The 17,297-nt window shown below is 44.4% G+C and overlaps 10 non-coding genes across 10 annotated transcripts; all 10 read left to right on the top strand.

The window, feature by feature from the left end:
• Window positions 1–1,858: 1,858 nt before the first annotated feature.
• On the top strand, window positions 1,859–1,929 carry trnag-gcc (transfer RNA glycine (anticodon GCC)). The gene has a single exon. It is a non-coding gene; the product is annotated as a tRNA-Gly (tRNA).
• A 2,081-nt stretch (window positions 1,930–4,010) lies between these two features.
• Window positions 4,011–4,081, top strand: trnag-gcc (transfer RNA glycine (anticodon GCC)). The gene has a single exon. It is a non-coding gene; the product is annotated as a tRNA-Gly (tRNA).
• A 1,182-nt stretch (window positions 4,082–5,263) lies between these two features.
• trnag-gcc (transfer RNA glycine (anticodon GCC)) lies at window positions 5,264–5,334 on the top strand. The gene has a single exon. It is a non-coding gene; the product is annotated as a tRNA-Gly (tRNA).
• Window positions 5,335–7,416: 2,082 nt separating this feature from the next.
• trnag-gcc (transfer RNA glycine (anticodon GCC)) lies at window positions 7,417–7,487 on the top strand. Its single transcript has one exon. It is a non-coding gene; the product is annotated as a tRNA-Gly (tRNA).
• A 1,183-nt stretch (window positions 7,488–8,670) lies between these two features.
• trnag-gcc (transfer RNA glycine (anticodon GCC)) lies at window positions 8,671–8,741 on the top strand. Its single transcript has one exon. It is a non-coding gene; the product is annotated as a tRNA-Gly (tRNA).
• Window positions 8,742–9,923: 1,182 nt separating this feature from the next.
• trnag-gcc (transfer RNA glycine (anticodon GCC)) lies at window positions 9,924–9,994 on the top strand. Its single transcript has one exon. It is a non-coding gene; the product is annotated as a tRNA-Gly (tRNA).
• Window positions 9,995–12,062: 2,068 nt separating this feature from the next.
• Window positions 12,063–12,133, top strand: trnag-gcc (transfer RNA glycine (anticodon GCC)). Its single transcript has one exon. It is a non-coding gene; the product is annotated as a tRNA-Gly (tRNA).
• Window positions 12,134–14,226: 2,093 nt separating this feature from the next.
• Window positions 14,227–14,297, top strand: trnag-gcc (transfer RNA glycine (anticodon GCC)). The gene has a single exon. It is a non-coding gene; the product is annotated as a tRNA-Gly (tRNA).
• A 1,183-nt stretch (window positions 14,298–15,480) lies between these two features.
• Window positions 15,481–15,551, top strand: trnag-gcc (transfer RNA glycine (anticodon GCC)). The gene has a single exon. It is a non-coding gene; the product is annotated as a tRNA-Gly (tRNA).
• A 1,182-nt stretch (window positions 15,552–16,733) lies between these two features.
• trnag-gcc (transfer RNA glycine (anticodon GCC)) lies at window positions 16,734–16,804 on the top strand. Its single transcript has one exon. It is a non-coding gene; the product is annotated as a tRNA-Gly (tRNA).
• The last annotated feature ends 493 nt before the right edge of the window (window positions 16,805–17,297 follow it).

Raw genomic sequence — 17,297 nt, 5'->3', positions numbered from 1 at the left:
CACGCGGGAGGCCCGGGTTCGATTCTCGGCCAATGCACGGGCTTCTTGTTTAAGACCATGCTCAAGCAGGGTTGGCCACATGAGAGATCCAGACAGCCACATGAAACTTGCTTCCTAATCTGAGCTGAGTGGCTTAAATATAGAGACAGATAGTGGACATTCTATGTCTTGGGACTGCTAGAAGACCTGCTTCTCTAATATTAGGGGTAAAGCTGTCAGTCTTTAGCAAAACTTGTGGATTTTTTCGTGAATGCACCAACAACTTCACTCTAACCATCAAACAACATCAAAACGTGCCACATAAAACTGGCTTCAAAAGAGACATAGTAAGCAGACCTGCTAGGTCTAGGGACTGCTGGAAGGCCTGCTTTTCCATGGTCTTGCAAAATATATCATGTAGCCTAAAATTAAGCAAAAAGCTGTCAGTCTTTATTAAAACTTGTGAACTTTTTCTTGAACACGCTAACAAGTTCACCTTCATCATCAGACCCAAAAATCCTAGCAGAAGTTAGGTTTGTGCAGTGTTTGTGAGGCTAAATACTATCTGTCGACCATGCTAACCGCCTCCCCCAGCACCGGCCTGGGGGTTCAAAGATGGTATGCAAGCATTGGTGGTTTAGTGGGAGAATTCTCGCCTGCCACGCGGGAGGCCCGGGTTCGATTCTCGGCCAATGCACGGGCTTCTTGTTTAAGACCATGCTCAAGCAGGGTTGGCCACATGAGAGATCCAGACAGCCACATGAAACTTGCTTCCTAATCTGAGCTGAGTGGCTTAAATATAGAGACAGATAGTGGACATTCTATGTCTTGGGACTGCTAGAAGACCTGCTTCTCTAATATTAGGGGTAAAGCTGTCAGTCTTTAGCAAAACTTGTGGATTTTTTCGTGAATGCACCAACAACTTCACTCTAACCATCAAACGATGCTCAAGCAGGGTTGACTAGCTGAAAGATTCATACAGCCACATAAAAGTCCCCTGCAAGAAGGAAAAAAAAACTCCCCTGCTACCTGCTGACTGGCTTCAACAACGAGACAGATAGCAGACCATGCTCAAGCAGGGTTGGCCACATGAGAGATCCAGACAGCCACATAAAACTCCCCTGCAAGACACTTGCTTCCTAATCTGAGCTGATTGGCTCAAATATAGAGACATATAGTGGACATTCTATGTCTTGGGACTGCTAGAAGACCTGCTTCTCTAATATTAGGGGTAAAGCTGTCAGTCTTTAGCAAAACTTGTGGATTTTTTCGTGAATGCACCAACAACTTCACTCTAACCATCAAACGATGCTCAAGCAGGGTTGACTAGCTGAAAGATTCATACAGCCACATAAAAGTCCCCTGCAAGAAGGAAAAAAAAAACTCCCCTGCTACCTGCTGACTGGCTTCAACAACGAGACAGATAGCAGACCTTCTAGGTCAAGGGACTGCTAGAAGACCTGCTTCTCTAATATTAGGGGTAAAACTGTCAGTCTTTATCAAAACTTGTGGATTTTTTCGTGAATGCACCAATAACTTCACTCTAACCATCAAACAACATCAAAACGTGCCACATAAAACTGGCTTCAAAAGAGACATAGTAAGCAGACCTGCTAGGTCTAGGGACTGCTGGAAGGCCTGCTTTTCCATGGTCTTGCAAAATATATCATCTAGCCTAAAATTAAGCAAAAAGCTGTCAGTCTTTATTAAAACTTGTGAACTTTTTCTTGAACACGCTAACAAGTTCACCTTCATCATCAGAGCCAAAAATCCTAGCAGAAGTTAGGTTTGTGCAGTGTTTGTGATGCTAAATACTATCTGTCGACCATGCTAACCGCCTCCCCCAGCACCGGCCTGGGGGTTCAAAGATGGTATGCAAGCATTGGTGGTTCAGTGGTAGAATTCTCGCCTGCCACGCGGGAGGCCCGGGTTCGATTCCCGGCCAATGCACAGGCTTCTTGTTTAAGACCATGCTCAAGCAGGGTTGGCCACATGAGAGATCCAGACAGCCACATAAAACTTGCTTCCTAATCTGAGCTGAGTGGCTTAAATATAGAGACAGATAGTGGACATTCTATGTCTTGGGACTGCTAGAAGACCTGCTTCTCTAATATTAGGGGTAAAGCTGTCAGTCTTTAGCAAAACTTGTGGATTTTTTCGTGAATGCACCAACAACTTCACTCTAACCATCAAACGATGCTCAAGCAGGGTTGACTAGCTGAAAGATTCATACAGCCACATAAAAGTCCCCTGCAAGAAGGAAAAAAACTCCCCTGCTACCTGCTGACTGGCTTCAACAACGAGACAGATAGCAGACCTTCTAGGTCAAGGGACTGCTAGAAGACCTGCTTCTCTAATATTAGGGGTAAAACTGTCAGTCTTTATCAAAACTTGTGGATTTTTTCGTGAATGCACCAATAACTTCACTCTAACCATCAAACAACATCAAAACGTGCCACATAAAACTGGCTTCAAAAGAGACATAGTAAGCAGACCTGCTAGGTCTAGGGACTGCTGGAAGGCCTGCTTTTCCATGGTCTTGCAAAATATATCATGTAGCCTAAAATTAAGCAAAAAGCTGTCAGTCTTTATTAAAACTTGTGAACTTTTTCTTGAACACGCTAACAAGTTCACCTTCATCATCAGACCCAAAAATCCTAGCAGAAGTTAGGTTTGTGCAGTGTTTGTGATGCTAAATACTATCTGTCGACCATGCTAACCGCCTCCCCCAGCACCGGCCTGGGGGTTCAAAGATGGTATGCAAGCATTGGTGGTTTAGTGGGAGAATTCTCGCCTGCCACGCGGGAGGCCCGGGTTCGATTCTCGGCCAATGCACGGGCTTCTTGTTTAAGACCATGCTCAAGCAGGGTTGGCCACATGAGAGATCCAGACAGCCACATGAAACTTGCTTCCTAATCTGAGCTGAGTGGCTTAAATATAGAGACAGATAGTGGACATTCTATGTCTTGGGACTGCTAGAAGACCTGCTTCTCTAATATTAGGGGTAAAGCTGTCAGTCTTTAGCAAAACTTGTGGATTTTTTCGTGAATGCACCAACAACTTCACTCTAACCATCAAACAACATCAAAACGTGCCACATAAAACTGGCTTCAAAAGAGACATAGTAAGCAGACCTGCTAGGTCTAGGGACTGCTGGAAGGCCTGCTTTTCCATGGTCTTGCAAAATATATCATCTAGCCTAAAATTAAGCAAAAAGCTGTCAGTCTTTATTAAAACTTGTGAACTTTTTCTTGAACACGCTAACAAGTTCACCTTCATCATCAGACCCAAAAATCCTAGCAGAAGTTAGGTTTGTGAGGCTAAATACTATCTGTCGACCATGCTAACCGCCTCCCCCAGCACCGGCCTGGGAGTTCAAAGATGGTATGCAAGCATTGGTGGTTTAGTGGGAGAATTCTCGCCTGCCACGCGGGAGGCCCGGGTTCGATTCTCGGCCAATGCACGGGCTTCTTGTTTAAGACCATGCTCAAGCAGGGTTGGCCACATGAGAGATCCAGACAGCCACATGAAACTTGCTTCCTAATCTGAGCTGAGTGGCTTAAATATAGAGACAGATAGTGGACATTCTATGTCTTGGGACTGCTAGAAGACCTGCTTCTCTAATATTAGGGGTAAAGCTGTCAGTCTTTAGCAAAACTTGTGGATTTTTTCGTGAATGCACCAACAACTTCACTCTAACCATCAAACAACATCAAAACGTGCCACATAAAACTGGCTTCAAAAGAGACATAGTAAGCAGACCTGCTAGGTCTAGGGACTGCTGGAAGGCCTGCTTTTCCATGGTCTTGCAAAATATATCATGTAGCCTAAAATTAAGCAAAAAGCTGTCAGTCTTTATTAAAACTTGTGAACTTTTTCTTGAACACGCTAACAAGTTCACCTTCATCATCAGAGCCAAAAATCCTAGCAGAAGTTAGGTTTGTGCAGTGTTTGTGATGCTAAATACTATCTGTCGACCATGCTAACCGCCTCCCCCAGCACCGGCCTGGGGGTTCAAAGATGGTATGCAAGCATTGGTGGTTCAGTGGTAGAATTCTCGCCTGCCACGCGGGAGGCCCGGGTTCGATTCCCGGCCAATGCACAGGCTTCTTGTTTAAGACCATGCTCAAGCAGGGTTGGCCACATGAGAGATCCAGACAGCCACATAAAACTTGCTTCCTAATCTGAGCTGAGTGGCTTAAATATAGAGACAGATAGTGGACATTCTATGTCTTGGGACTGCTAGAAGACCTGCTTCTCTAATATTAGGGGTAAAGCTGTCAGTCTTTAGCAAAACTTGTGGATTTTTTCGTGAATGCACCAACAACTTCACTCTAACCATCAAACGATGCTCAAGCAGGGTTGACTAGCTGAAAGATTCATACAGCCACATAAAAGTCCCCTGCAAGAAGGAAAAAAAAACTCCCCTGCTACCTGCTGACTGGCTTCAACAACGAGACAGATAGCAGACCATGCTCAAGCAGGGTTGGCCACATGAGAGATCCAGACAGCCACATAAAACTCCCCTGCAAGACACTTGCTTCCTAATCTGAGCTGATTGGCTCAAATATAGAGACATATAGTGGACATTCTATGTCTTGGGACTGCTAGAAGACCTGCTTCTCTAATATTAGGGGTAAAGCTGTCAGTCTTTAGCAAAACTTGTGGATTTTTTCGTGAATGCACCAACAACTTCACTCTAACCATCAAACGATGCTCAAGCAGGGTTGACTAGCTGAAAGATTCATACAGCCACATAAAAGTCCCCTGCAAGAAGGAAAAAAAAAACTCCCCTGCTACCTGCTGACTGGCTTCAACAACGAGACAGATAGCAGACCTTCTAGGTCAAGGGACTGCTAGAAGACCTGCTTCTCTAATATTAGGGGTAAAACTGTCAGTCTTTATCAAAACTTGTGGATTTTTTCGTGAATGCACCAATAACTTCACTCTAACCATCAAACAACATCAAAACGTGCCACATAAAACTGGCTTCAAAAGAGACATAGTAAGCAGACCTGCTAGGTCTAGGGACTGCTGGAAGGCCTGCTTTTCCATGGTCTTGCAAAATATATCATCTAGCCTAAAATTAAGCAACAAGCTGTCAGTCTTTATTAAAACTTGTGAACTTTTTCTTGAACACGCTAACAAGTTCACCTTCATCATCAGAGCCAAAAATCCTAGCAGAAGTTAGGTTTGTGCAGTGTTTGTGATGCTAAATACTATCTGTCGACCATGCTAACCGCCTCCCCCAGCACCGGCCTGGGGGTTCAAAGATGGTATGCAAGCATTGGTGGTTCAGTGGTAGAATTCTCGCCTGCCACGCGGGAGGCCCGGGTTCGATTCCCGGCCAATGCACAGGCTTCTTGTTTAAGACCATGCTCAAGCAGGGTTGGCCACATGAGAGATCCAGACAGCCACATAAAACTTGCTTCCTAATCTGAGCTGAGTGGCTTAAATATAGAGACAGATAGTGGACATTCTATGTCTTGGGACTGCTAGAAGACCTGCTTCTCTAATATTAGGGGTAAAGCTGTCAGTCTTTAGCAAAACTTGTGGATTTTTTCGTGAATGCACCAACAACTTTACTCTAACCATCAAACGATGCTCAAGCAGGGTTGACTAGCTGAAAGATTCATACAGCCACATAAAAGTCCCCTGCAAGAAGGAAAAAAAACTCCCCTGCTACCTGCTGACTGGCTTCAACAACGAGACAGATAGCAGACCTTCTAGGTCAAAGGACTGCTAGAAGACCTACTTCTCTAATATTAGGGGTAAAACTGTCAGTCTTTATCAAAACTTGTGGATTTTTTCGTGAATGCACCAATAACTTCACTCTAACCATCAAACAACATCAAAACGTGCCACATAAAACTGGCTTCAAAAGAGACATAGTAAGCAGACCTGCTAGGTCTAGGGACTGCTGGAAGGCCTGCTTTTCCATGGTCTTGCAAAATATATCATGTAGCCTAAAATTAAGCAAAAAGCTGTCAGTCTTTATTAAAACTTGTGAACTTTTTCTTGAACACGCTAACAAGTTCACCTTCATCATCAGACCCAAAAATCCTAGCAGAAGTTAGGTTTGTGCAGTGTTTGTGATGCTAAATACTATCTGTCGACCATGCTAACCGCCTCCCCCAGCACCGGCCTGGGGGTTCAAAGATGGTATGCAAGCATTGGTCGTTTAGTGGGAGAATTCTCGCCTGCCACGCGGGAGGCCCGGGTTCGATTCTCGGCCAATGCACGGGCTTCTTGTTTAAGACCATGCTCAAGCAGGGTTGGCCACATGAGAGATCCAGACAGCCACATGAAACTTGCTTCCTAATCTGAGCTGAGTGGCTTAAATATAGAGACAGATAGTGGACATTCTATGTCTTGGGACTGCTAGAAGACCTGCTTCTCTAATATTAGGGGTAAAGCTGTCAGTCTTTAGCAAAACTTGTGGATTTTTTCGTGAATGCACCAACAACTTCACTCTAACCATCAAACAACATCAAAACGTGCCACATAAAACTGGCTTCAAAAGAGACATAGTAAGCAGACCTGCTAGGTCTAGGGACTGCTGGAAGGCCTGCTTTTCCATGGTCTTGCAAAATATATCATCTAGCCTAAAATTAAGCAAAAAGCTGTCAGTCTTTATTAAAACTTGTGAACTTTTTCTTGAACACGCTAACAAGTTCACCTTCATCATCAGACCCAAAAATCCTAGCAGAAGTTAGGTTTGTGAGGCTAAATACTATCTGTCGACCATGCTAACCGCCTCCCCCAGCACCGGCCTGGGAGTTCAAAGATGGTATGCAAGCATTGGTGGTTTAGTGGGAGAATTCTCGCCTGCCACGCGGGAGGCCCGGGTTCGATTCTCGGCCAATGCACGGGCTTCTTGTTTAAGACCATGCTCAAGCAGGGTTGGCCACATGAGAGATCCAGACAGCCACATGAAACTTGCTTCCTAATCTGAGCTGAGTGGCTTAAATATAGAGACAGATAGTGGACATTCTATGTCTTGGGACTGCTAGAAGACCTGCTTCTCTAATATTAGGGGTAAAGCTGTCAGTCTTTAGCAAAACTTGTGGATTTTTTCGTGAATGCACCAACAACTTCACTCTAACCATCAAACAACATCAAAACGTGCCACATAAAACTGGCTTCAAAAGAGACATAGTAAGCAGACCTGCTAGGTCTAGGGACTGCTGGAAGGCCTGCTTTTCCATGGTCTTGCAAAATATATCATGTAGCCTAAAATTAAGCAAAAAGCTGTCAGTCTTTATTAAAACTTGTGAACTTTTTCTTGAACACGCTAACAAGTTCACCTTCATCATCAGAGCCAAAAATCCTAGCAGAAGTTAGGTTTGTGCAGTGTTTGTGATGCTAAATACTATCTGTCGACCATGCTAACCGCCTCCCCCAGCACCGGCCTGGGGGTTCAAAGATGGTATGCAAGCATTGGTGGTTCAGTGGTAGAATTCTCGCCTGCCACGCGGGAGGCCCGGGTTCGATTCCCGGCCAATGCACAGGCTTCTTGTTTAAGACCATGCTCAAGCAGGGTTGGCCACATGAGAGATCCAGACAGCCACATAAAACTTGCTTCCTAATCTGAGCTGAGTGGCTTAAATATAGAGACAGATAGTGGACATTCTATGTCTTGGGACTGCTAGAAGACCTGCTTCTCTAATATTAGGGGTAAAGCTGTCAGTCTTTAGCAAAACTTGTGGATTTTTTCGTGAATGCACCAACAACTTCACTCTAACCATCAAACGATGCTCAAGCAGGGTTGACTAGCTGAAAGATTCATACAGCCACATAAAAGTCCCCTGCAAGAAGGAAAAAAAAACTCCCCTGCTACCTGCTGACTGGCTTCAACAACGAGACAGATAGCAGACCATGCTCAAGCAGGGTTGGCCACATGAGAGATCCAGACAGCCACATAAAACTCCCCTGCAAGACACTTGCTTCCTAATCTGAGCTGATTGGCTCAAATATAGAGACATATAGTGGACATTCTATGTCTTGGGACTGCTAGAAGACCTGCTTCTCTAATATTAGGGGTAAAGCTGTCAGTCTTTAGCAAAACTTGTGGATTTTTTCGTGAATGCACCAACAACTTCACTCTAACCATCAAACGATGCTCAAGCAGGGTTGACTAGCTGAAAGATTCATACAGCCACATAAAAGTCCCCTGCAAGAAGGAAAAAAAAAAACTCCCCTGCTACCTGCTGACTGGCTTCAACAACGAGACAGATAGCAGACCTTCTAGGTCAAGGGACTGCTAGAAGACCTGCTTCTCTAATATTAGGGGTAAAACTGTCAGTCTTTATCAAAACTTGTGGATTTTTTCGTGAATGCACCAATAACTTCACTCTAACCATCAAACAACATCAAAACGTGCCACATAAAACTGGCTTCAAAAGAGACATAGTAAGCAGACCTGCTAGGTCTAGGGACTGCTGGAAGGCCTGCTTTTCCATGGTCTTGCAAAATATATCATCTAGCCTAAAATTAAGCAACAAGCTGTCAGTCTTTATTAAAACTTGTGAACTTTTTCTTGAACACGCTAACAAGTTCACCTTCATCATCAGAGCCAAAAATCCTAGCAGAAGTTAGGTTTGTGCAGTGTTTGTGATGCTAAATACTATCTGTCGACCATGCTAACCGCCTCCCCCAGCACCGGCCTGGGGGTTCAAAGATGGTATGCAAGCATTGGTGGTTCAGTGGTAGAATTCTCGCCTGCCACGCGGGAGGCCCGGGTTCGATTCCCGGCCAATGCACAGGCTTCTTGTTTAAGACCATGCTCAAGCAGGGTTGGCCACATGAGAGATCCAGACAGCCACATAAAACTTGCTTCCTAATCTGAGCTGAGTGGCTTAAATATAGAGACAGATAGTGGACATTCTATGTCTTGGGACTGCTAGAAGACCTGCTTCTCTAATATTAGGGGTAAAGCTGTCAGTCTTTAGCAAAACTTGTGGATTTTTTCGTGAATGCACCAAAAACTTCACTCTAACCATCAAACGATGCTCAAGCAGGGTTGACTAGCTGAAAGATTCATACAGCCACATAAAAGTCCCCTGCAAGAAGGAAAAAAAACCTCCCCTGCTACCTGCTGACTGGCTTCAACAACGAGACAGATAGCAGACCATGCTCAAGCAGGGTTGGCCACATGAGAGATCCAGACAGCCACATAAAACTCCCCTGCAAGACACTTGCTTCCTAATCTGAGCTGATTGGCTCAAATATAGAGACATATAGTGGACATTCTATGTCTTGGGACTGCTAGAAGACCTGCTTCTCTAATATTAGGGGTAAAGCTGTCAGTCTTTAGCAAAACTTGTGGATTTTTTCGTGAATGCACCAACAACTTCACTCTAACCATCAAACGATGCTCAAGCAGGGTTGACTAGCTGAAAGATTCATACAGCCACATAAAAGTCCCCTGCAAGAAGGAAAAAAAAAACTCCCCTGCTACCTGCTGACTGGCTTCAACAACGAGACAGATAGCAGACCTTCTAGGTCAAGGAACTGCTAGAAGACCTGCTTCTCTAATATTAGGGGTAAAACTGTCAGTCTTTATCAAAACTTGTGGATTTTTTCGTGAATGCACCAATAACTTCACTCTAACCATCAAACAACATCAAAACGTGCCACATAAAACTGGCTTCAAAAGAGACATAGTAAGCAGACCTGCTAGGTCTAGGGACTGCTGGAAGGCCTGCTTTTCCATGGTCTTGCAAAATATATCATCTAGCCTAAAATTAAGCAAAAAGCTGTCAGTCTTTATTAAAACTTGTGAACTTTTTCTTGAACACGCTAACAAGTTCACCTTCATCATCAGAGCCAAAAATCCTAGCAGAAGTTAGGTTTGTGCAGTGTTTGTGATGCTAAATACTATCTGTCGACCATGCTAACCGCCTCCCCCAGCACCGGCCTGGGGGTTCAAAGATGGTATGCAAGCATTGGTGGTTCAGTGGTAGAATTCTCGCCTGCCACGCGGGAGGCCCGGGTTCGATTCCCGGCCAATGCACAGGCTTCTTGTTTAAGACCATGCTCAAGCAGGGTTGGCCACATGAGAGATCCAGACAGCCACATAAAACTTGCTTCCTAATCTGAGCTGAGTGGCTTAAATATAGAGACAGATAGTGGACATTCTATGTCTTGGGACTGCTAGAAGACCTGCTTCTCTAATATTAGGGGTAAAGCTGTCAGTCTTTAGCAAAACTTGTGGATTTTTTCGTGAATGCACCAACAACTTTACTCTAACCATCAAACGATGCTCAAGCAGGGTTGACTAGCTGAAAGATTCATACAGCCACATAAAAGTCCCCTGCAAGAAGGAAAAAAAACTCCCCTGCTACCTGCTGACTGGCTTCAACAACGAGACAGATAGCAGACCTTCTAGGTCAAGGGACTGCTAGAAGACCTGCTTCTCTAATATTAGGGGTAAAGCTGTCAGTCTTTAGCAAAACTTGTGGATTTTTTCGTGAATGCACCAACAACTTCACTCTAACCATCAAACAACATCAAAACGTGCCACATAAAACTGGCTTCAAAAGAGACATAGTAAGCAGACCTGCTAGGTCTAGGGACTGCTGGAAGGCCTGCTTTTCCATGGTCTTGCAAAATATATCATGTAGCCTAAAATTAAGCAAAAAGCTGTCAGTCTTTATTAAAACTTGTGAACTTTTTCTTGAACACGCTAACAAGTTCACCTTCATCATCAGACCCAAAAATCCTAGCAGAAGTTAGGTTTGTGCAGTGTTTGTGAGGCTAAATACTATCTGTCGACCATGCTAACCGCCTCCCCCAGCACCGGCCTGGGGGTTCAAAGATGGTATGCAAGCATTGGTGGTTTAGTGGGAGAATTCTCGCCTGCCACGCGGGAGGCCCGGGTTCGATTCTCGGCCAATGCACGGGCTTCTTGTTTAAGACCATGCTCAAGCAGGGTTGGCCACATGAGAGATCCAGACAGCCACATGAAACTTGCTTCCTAATCTGAGCTGAGTGTCTTAAATATAGAGACAGATAGTGGACATTCTATGTCTTGGGACTGCTAGAAGACCTGCTTCTCTAATATTAGGGGTAAAGCTGTCAGTCTTTAGCAAAACTTGTGGATTTTTTCGTGAATGCACCAACAACTTCACTCTAACCATCAAACGATGCTCAAGCAGGGTTGACTAGCTGAAAGATTCATACAGCCACATAAAAGTCCCCTGCAAGAAGGAAAAAAAAACTCCCCTGCTACCTGCTGACTGGCTTCAACAACGAGACAGATAGCAGACCATGCTCAAGCAGGGTTGGCCACATGAGAGATCCAGACAGCCACATAAAACTCCCCTGCAAGACACTTGCTTCCTAATCTGAGCTGATTGGCTCAAATATAGAGACATATAGTGGACATTCTATGTCTTGGGACTGCTAGAAGACCTGCTTCTCTAATATTAGGGGTAAAGCTGTCAGTCTTTAGCAAAACTTGTGGATTTTTTCGTGAATGCACCAACAACTTCACTCTAACCATCAAACGATGCTCAAGCAGGGTTGACTAGCTGAAAGATTCATACAGCCACATAAAAGTCCCCTGCAAGAAGGAAAAAAAAAACTCCCCTGCTACCTGCTGACTGGCTTCAACAACGAGACAGATAGCAGACCTTCTAGGTCAAGGGACTGCTAGAAGACCTGCTTCTCTAATATTAGGGGTAAAACTGTCAGTCTTTATCAAAACTTGTGGATTTTTTCGTGAATGCACCAATAACTTCACTCTAACCATCAAACAACATCAAAACGTGCCACATAAAACTGGCTTCAAAAGAGACATAGTAAGCAGACCTGCTAGGTCTAGGGACTGCTGGAAGGCCTGCTTTTCCATGGTCTTGCAAAATATATCATCTAGCCTAAAATTAAGCAAAAAGCTGTCAGTCTTTATTAAAACTTGTGAACTTTTTCTTGAACACGCTAACAAGTTCACCTTCATCATCAGACCCAAAAATCCTAGCAGAAGTTAGGTTTGTGCAGTGTTTGTGATGCTAAATACTATCTGTCGACCATGCTAACCGCCTCCCCCAGCACCGGCCTGGGGGTTCAAAGATGGTATGCAAGCATTGGTGGTTTAGTGGGAGAATTCTCGCCTGCCACGCGGGAGGCCCGGGTTCGATTCCCGGCCAATGCACAGGCTTCTTGTTTAAGACCATGCTCAAGCAGGGTTGGCCACATGAGAGATCCAGACAGCCACATAAAACTTGCTTCCTAATCTGAGCTGAGTGGCTTAAATATAGAGACAGATAGTGGACATTCTATGTCTTGGGACTGCTAGAAGACCTGCTTCTCTAATATTAGGGGTAAAGCTGTCAGTCTTTAGCAAAACTTGTGGATTTTTTCGTGAATGCACCAACAACTTTACTCTAACCATCAAACGATGCTCAAGCAGGGTTGACTAGCTGAAAGATTCATACAGCCACATAAAAGTCCCCTGCAAGAAGGAAAAAAAACTCCCCTGCTACCTGCTGACTGGCTTCAACAACGAGACAGATAGCAGACCTTCTAGGTCAAAGGACTGCTAGAAGACCTACTTCTCTAATATTAGGGGTAAAACTGTCAGTCTTTATCAAAACTTGTGGATTTTTTCGTGAATGCACCAATAACTTCACTCTAACCATCAAACAACATCAAAACGTGCCACATAAAACTGGCTTCAAAAGAGACATAGTAAGCAGACCTGCTAGGTCTAGGGACTGCTGGAAGGCCTGCTTTTCCATGGTCTTGCAAAATATATCATGTAGCCTAAAATTAAGCAAAAAGCTGTCAGTCTTTATTAAAACTTGTGAACTTTTTCTTGAACACGCTAACAAGTTCACCTTCATCATCAGACCCAAAAATCCTAGCAGAAGTTAGGTTTGTGCAGTGTTTGTGATGCTAAATACTATCTGTCGACCATGCTAACCGCCTCCCCCAGCACCGGCCTGGGGGTTCAAAGATGGTATGCAAGCATTGGTGGTTTAGTGGGAGAATTCTCGCCTGCCACGCGGGAGGCCCGGGTTCGATTCTCGGCCAATGCACGGGCTTCTTGTTTAAGACCATGCTCAAGCAGGGTTGGCCACATGAGAGATCCAGACAGCCACATGAAACTTGCTTCCTAATCTGAGCTGAGTGGCTTAAATATAGAGACAGATAGTGGACATTCTATGTCTTGGGACTGCTAGAAGACCTGCTTCTCTAATATTAGGGGTAAAGCTGTCAGTCTTTAGCAAAACTTGTGGATTTTTTCGTGAATGCACCAACAACTTCACTCTAACCATCAAACAACATCAAAACGTGCCACATAAAACTGGCTTCAAAAGAGACATAGTAAGCAGACCTGCTAGGTCTAGGGACTGCTGGAAGGCCTGCTTTTCCATGGTCTTGCAAAATATATCATGTAGCCTAAAATTAAGCAAAAAGCTGTCAGTCTTTATTAAAACTTGTGAACTTTTTCTTGAACACGCTAACAAGTTCACCTTCATCATCAGACCCAAAAATCCTAGCAGAAGTTAGGTTTGTGCAGTGTTTGTGAGGCTAAATACTATCTGTCGACCATGCTAACCGCCTCCCCCAGCACCGGCCTGGGGGTTCAAAGATGGTATGCAAGCATTGGTGGTTTAGTGGGAGAATTCTCGCCTGCCACGCGGGAGGCCCGGGTTCGATTCTCAGCCAATGCACGGGCTTCTTGTTTAAGACCATGCTCAAGCAGGGTTGGCCACATGAGAGATCCAGACAGCCACATGAAACTTGCTTCCTAATCTGAGCTGAGTGGCTTAAATATAGAGACAGATAGTGGACATTCTATGTCTTGGGACTGCTAGAAGACCTGCTTCTCTAATATTAGGGGTAAAGCTGTCAGTCTTTAGCAAAACTTGTGGATTTTTTCGTGAATGCACCAACAACTTCACTCTAACCATCAAACAACATCAAAACGTGCCACATAAAACTGGCTTCAAAAGAGACATAGTAAGCAGACCTGCTAGGTCTAGGGACTGCTGGAAGGCCTGCTTTTCCATGGTCTTGCAAAATATATCATGTAGCCTAAAATTAAGCAAAAAGCTGTCAGTCTTTATTAAAACTTGTGAACTTTTTCTTGAACACGCTAACAAGTTCACCTTCATCATCAGAGCCAAAAATCCTAGCAGAAGTTAGGTTTGTGCAGTGTTTGTGATGCTAAATACTATCTGTCGACCATGCTAACCGCCTCCCCCAGCACCGGCCTGGGGGTTCAAAGATGGTATGCAAGCATTGGTGGTTCAGTGGTAGAATTCTCGCCTGCCACGCGGGAGGCCCGGGTTCGATTCCCGGCCAATGCACAGGCTTCTTGTTTAAGACCATGCTCAAGCAGGGTTGGCCACATGAGAGATCCAGACAGCCACATAAAACTTGCTTCCTAATCTGAGCTGAGTGGCTTAAATATAGAGACAGATAGTGGACATTCTATGTCTTGGGACTGCTAGAAGACCTGCTTCTCTAATATTAGGGGTAAAGCTGTCAGTCTTTAGCAAAACTTGTGGATTTTTTCGTGAATGCACCAACAACTTCACTCTAACCATCAAACGATGCTCAAGCAGGGTTGACTAGCTGAAAGATTCATACAGCCACATAAAAGTCCCCTGCAAGAAGGAAAAAAAAACTCCCCTGCTACCTGCTGACTGGCTTCAACAACGAGACAGATAGCAGACCATGCTCAAGCAGGGTTGGCCACATGAGAGATCCAGACAGCCACATAAAACTCCCCTGCAAGACACTTGCTTCCTAATCTGAGCTGATTGGCTCAAATATAGAGACATATAGTGGACATTCTATGTCTTGGGACTGCTAGAAGACCTGCTTCTCTAATATTAGGGGTAAAGCTGTCAGTCTTTAGCAAAACTTGTGGATTTTTTCGTGAATGCACCAACAACTTCACTCTAACCATCAAACGATGCTCAAGCAGGGTTGACTAGCTGAAAGATTCATACAGCCACATAAAAGTCCCCTGCAAGAAGGAAAAAAAAAAACTCCCCTGCTACCTGCTGACTGGCTTCAACAACGAGACAGATAGCAGACCTTCTAGGTCAAGGGACTGCTAGAAGACCTGCTTCTCTAATATTAGGGGTAAAACTGTCAGTCTTTATCAAAACTTGTGGATTTTTTCGTGAATGCACCAATAACTTCACTCTAACCATCAAACAACATCAAAACGTGCCACATAAAACTGGCTTCAAAAGAGACATAGTAAGCAGACCTGCTAGGTCTAGGGACTGCTGGAAGGCCTGCTTTTCCATGGTCTTGCAAAATATATCATCTAGCCTAAAATTAAGCAACAAGCTGTCAGTCTTTATTAAAACTTGTGAACTTTTTCTTGAACACGCTAACAAGTTCACCTTCATCATCAGAGCCAAAAATCCTAGCAGAAGTTAGGTTTGTGCAGTGTTTGTGATGCTAAATACTATCTGTCGACCATGCTAACCGCCTCCCCCAGCACCGGCCTGGGGGTTCAAAGATGGTATGCAAGCATTGGTGGTTCAGTGGTAGAATTCTCGCCTGCCACGCGGGAGGCCCGGGTTCGATTCCCGGCCAATGCACAGGCTTCTTGTTTAAGACCATGCTCAAGCAGGGTTGGCCACATGAGAGATCCAGACAGCCACATAAAACTTGCTTCCTAATCTGAGCTGAGTGGCTTAAATATAGAGACAGATAGTGGACATTCTATGTCTTGGGACTGCTAGAAGACCTGCTTCTCTAATATTAGGGGTAAAGCTGTCAGTCTTTAGCAAAACTTGTGGATTTTTTCGTGAATGCACCAAAAACTTCACTCTAACCATCAAACGATGCTCAAGCAGGGTTGACTAGCTGAAAGATTCATACAGCCACATAAAAGTCCCCTGCAAGAAGGAAAAAAAAACTCCCCTGCTACCTGCTGACTGGCTTCAACAACGAGACAGATAGCAGACCATGCTCAAGCAGGGTTGGCCACATGAGAGATCCAGACAGCCACATAAAACTCCCCTGCAAGACACTTGCTTCCTAATCTGAGCTGATTGGCTCAAATATAGAGACATATAGTGGACATTCTATGTCTTGGGACTGCTAGAAGACCTGCTTCTCTAATATTAGGGGTAAAGCTGTCAGTCTTTAGCAAAACTTGTGGATTTTTTCGTGAATGCACCAACAACTTCACTCTAACCATCAAACGATGCTCAAGCAGGGTTGACTAGCTGAAAGATTCATACAGCCACATAAAAGTCCCCTGCAAGAAGGAAAAAAAAAACTCCCCTGCTACCTGCTGACTGGCTTCAACAACGAGACAGATAGCAGACCTTCTAGGTCAAGGGACTGCTAGAAGACCTGCTTCTCTAATATTAGGGGTAAAACTGTCAGTCTTTATCAAAACTTGTGGATTTTTTCGTGAATGCACCAATAACTTCACTCTAACCATCAAACAACATCAAAACGTGCCACATAAAACTGGCTTCAAAAGAGACATAGTAAGCAGACCTGCTAGGTCTAGGGACTGCTGGAAGGCCTGCTTTTCCATGGTCTTGCAAAATATATCATCTAGCCTAAAATTAAGCAAAAAGCTGTCAGTCTTTATTAAAACTTGTGAACTTTTTCTTGAACACGCTAACAAGTTCACCTTCATCATCAGAGCCAAAAATCCTAGCAGAAGTTAGGTTTGTGCAGTGTTTGTGATGCTAAATACTATCTGTCGACCATGCTAACCGCCTCCCCCAGCACCGGCCTGGGGGTTCAAAGATGGTATGCAAGCATTGGTGGTTCAGTGGTAGAATTCTCGCCTGCCACGCGGGAGGCCCGGGTTCGATTCCCGGCCAATGCACAGGCTTCTTGTTTAAGACCATGCTCAAGCAGGGTTGGCCACATGAGAGATCCAGACAGCCACATAAAACTTGCTTCCTAATCTGAGCTGAGTGGCTTAAATATAGAGACAGATAGTGGACATTCTATGTCTTGGGACTGCTAGAAGACCTGCTTCTCTAATATTAGGGGTAAAGCTGTCAGTCTTTAGCAAAACTTGTGGATTTTTTCGTGAATGCACCAACAACTTTACTCTAACCATCAAACGATGCTCAAGCAGGGTTGACTAGCTGAAAGATTCATACAGCCACATAAAAGTCCCCTGCAAGAAGGAAAAAAAACTCCCCTGCTACCTGCTGACTGGCTTCAACAACGAGACAGATAGCAGACCTTCTAGGTCAAAGGACTGCTAGAAGACCTACTTCTCTAATATTAGGGGTAAAACTGTCAGTCTTTATCAAAACTTGTGGATTTTTTCGTGAATGCACCAATAACTTCACTCTAACCATCAAACA

This window comes from Clarias gariepinus, chromosome 25 (assembly GCF_024256425.1).
Source record: "Clarias gariepinus isolate MV-2021 ecotype Netherlands chromosome 25, CGAR_prim_01v2, whole genome shotgun sequence".
Lineage (NCBI taxonomy): Eukaryota > Metazoa > Chordata > Actinopteri > Siluriformes > Clariidae > Clarias > Clarias gariepinus.
Note: the sequence above shows the minus strand (reverse complement) of the source record. Positions and strands in the feature narration are given on the sequence as shown.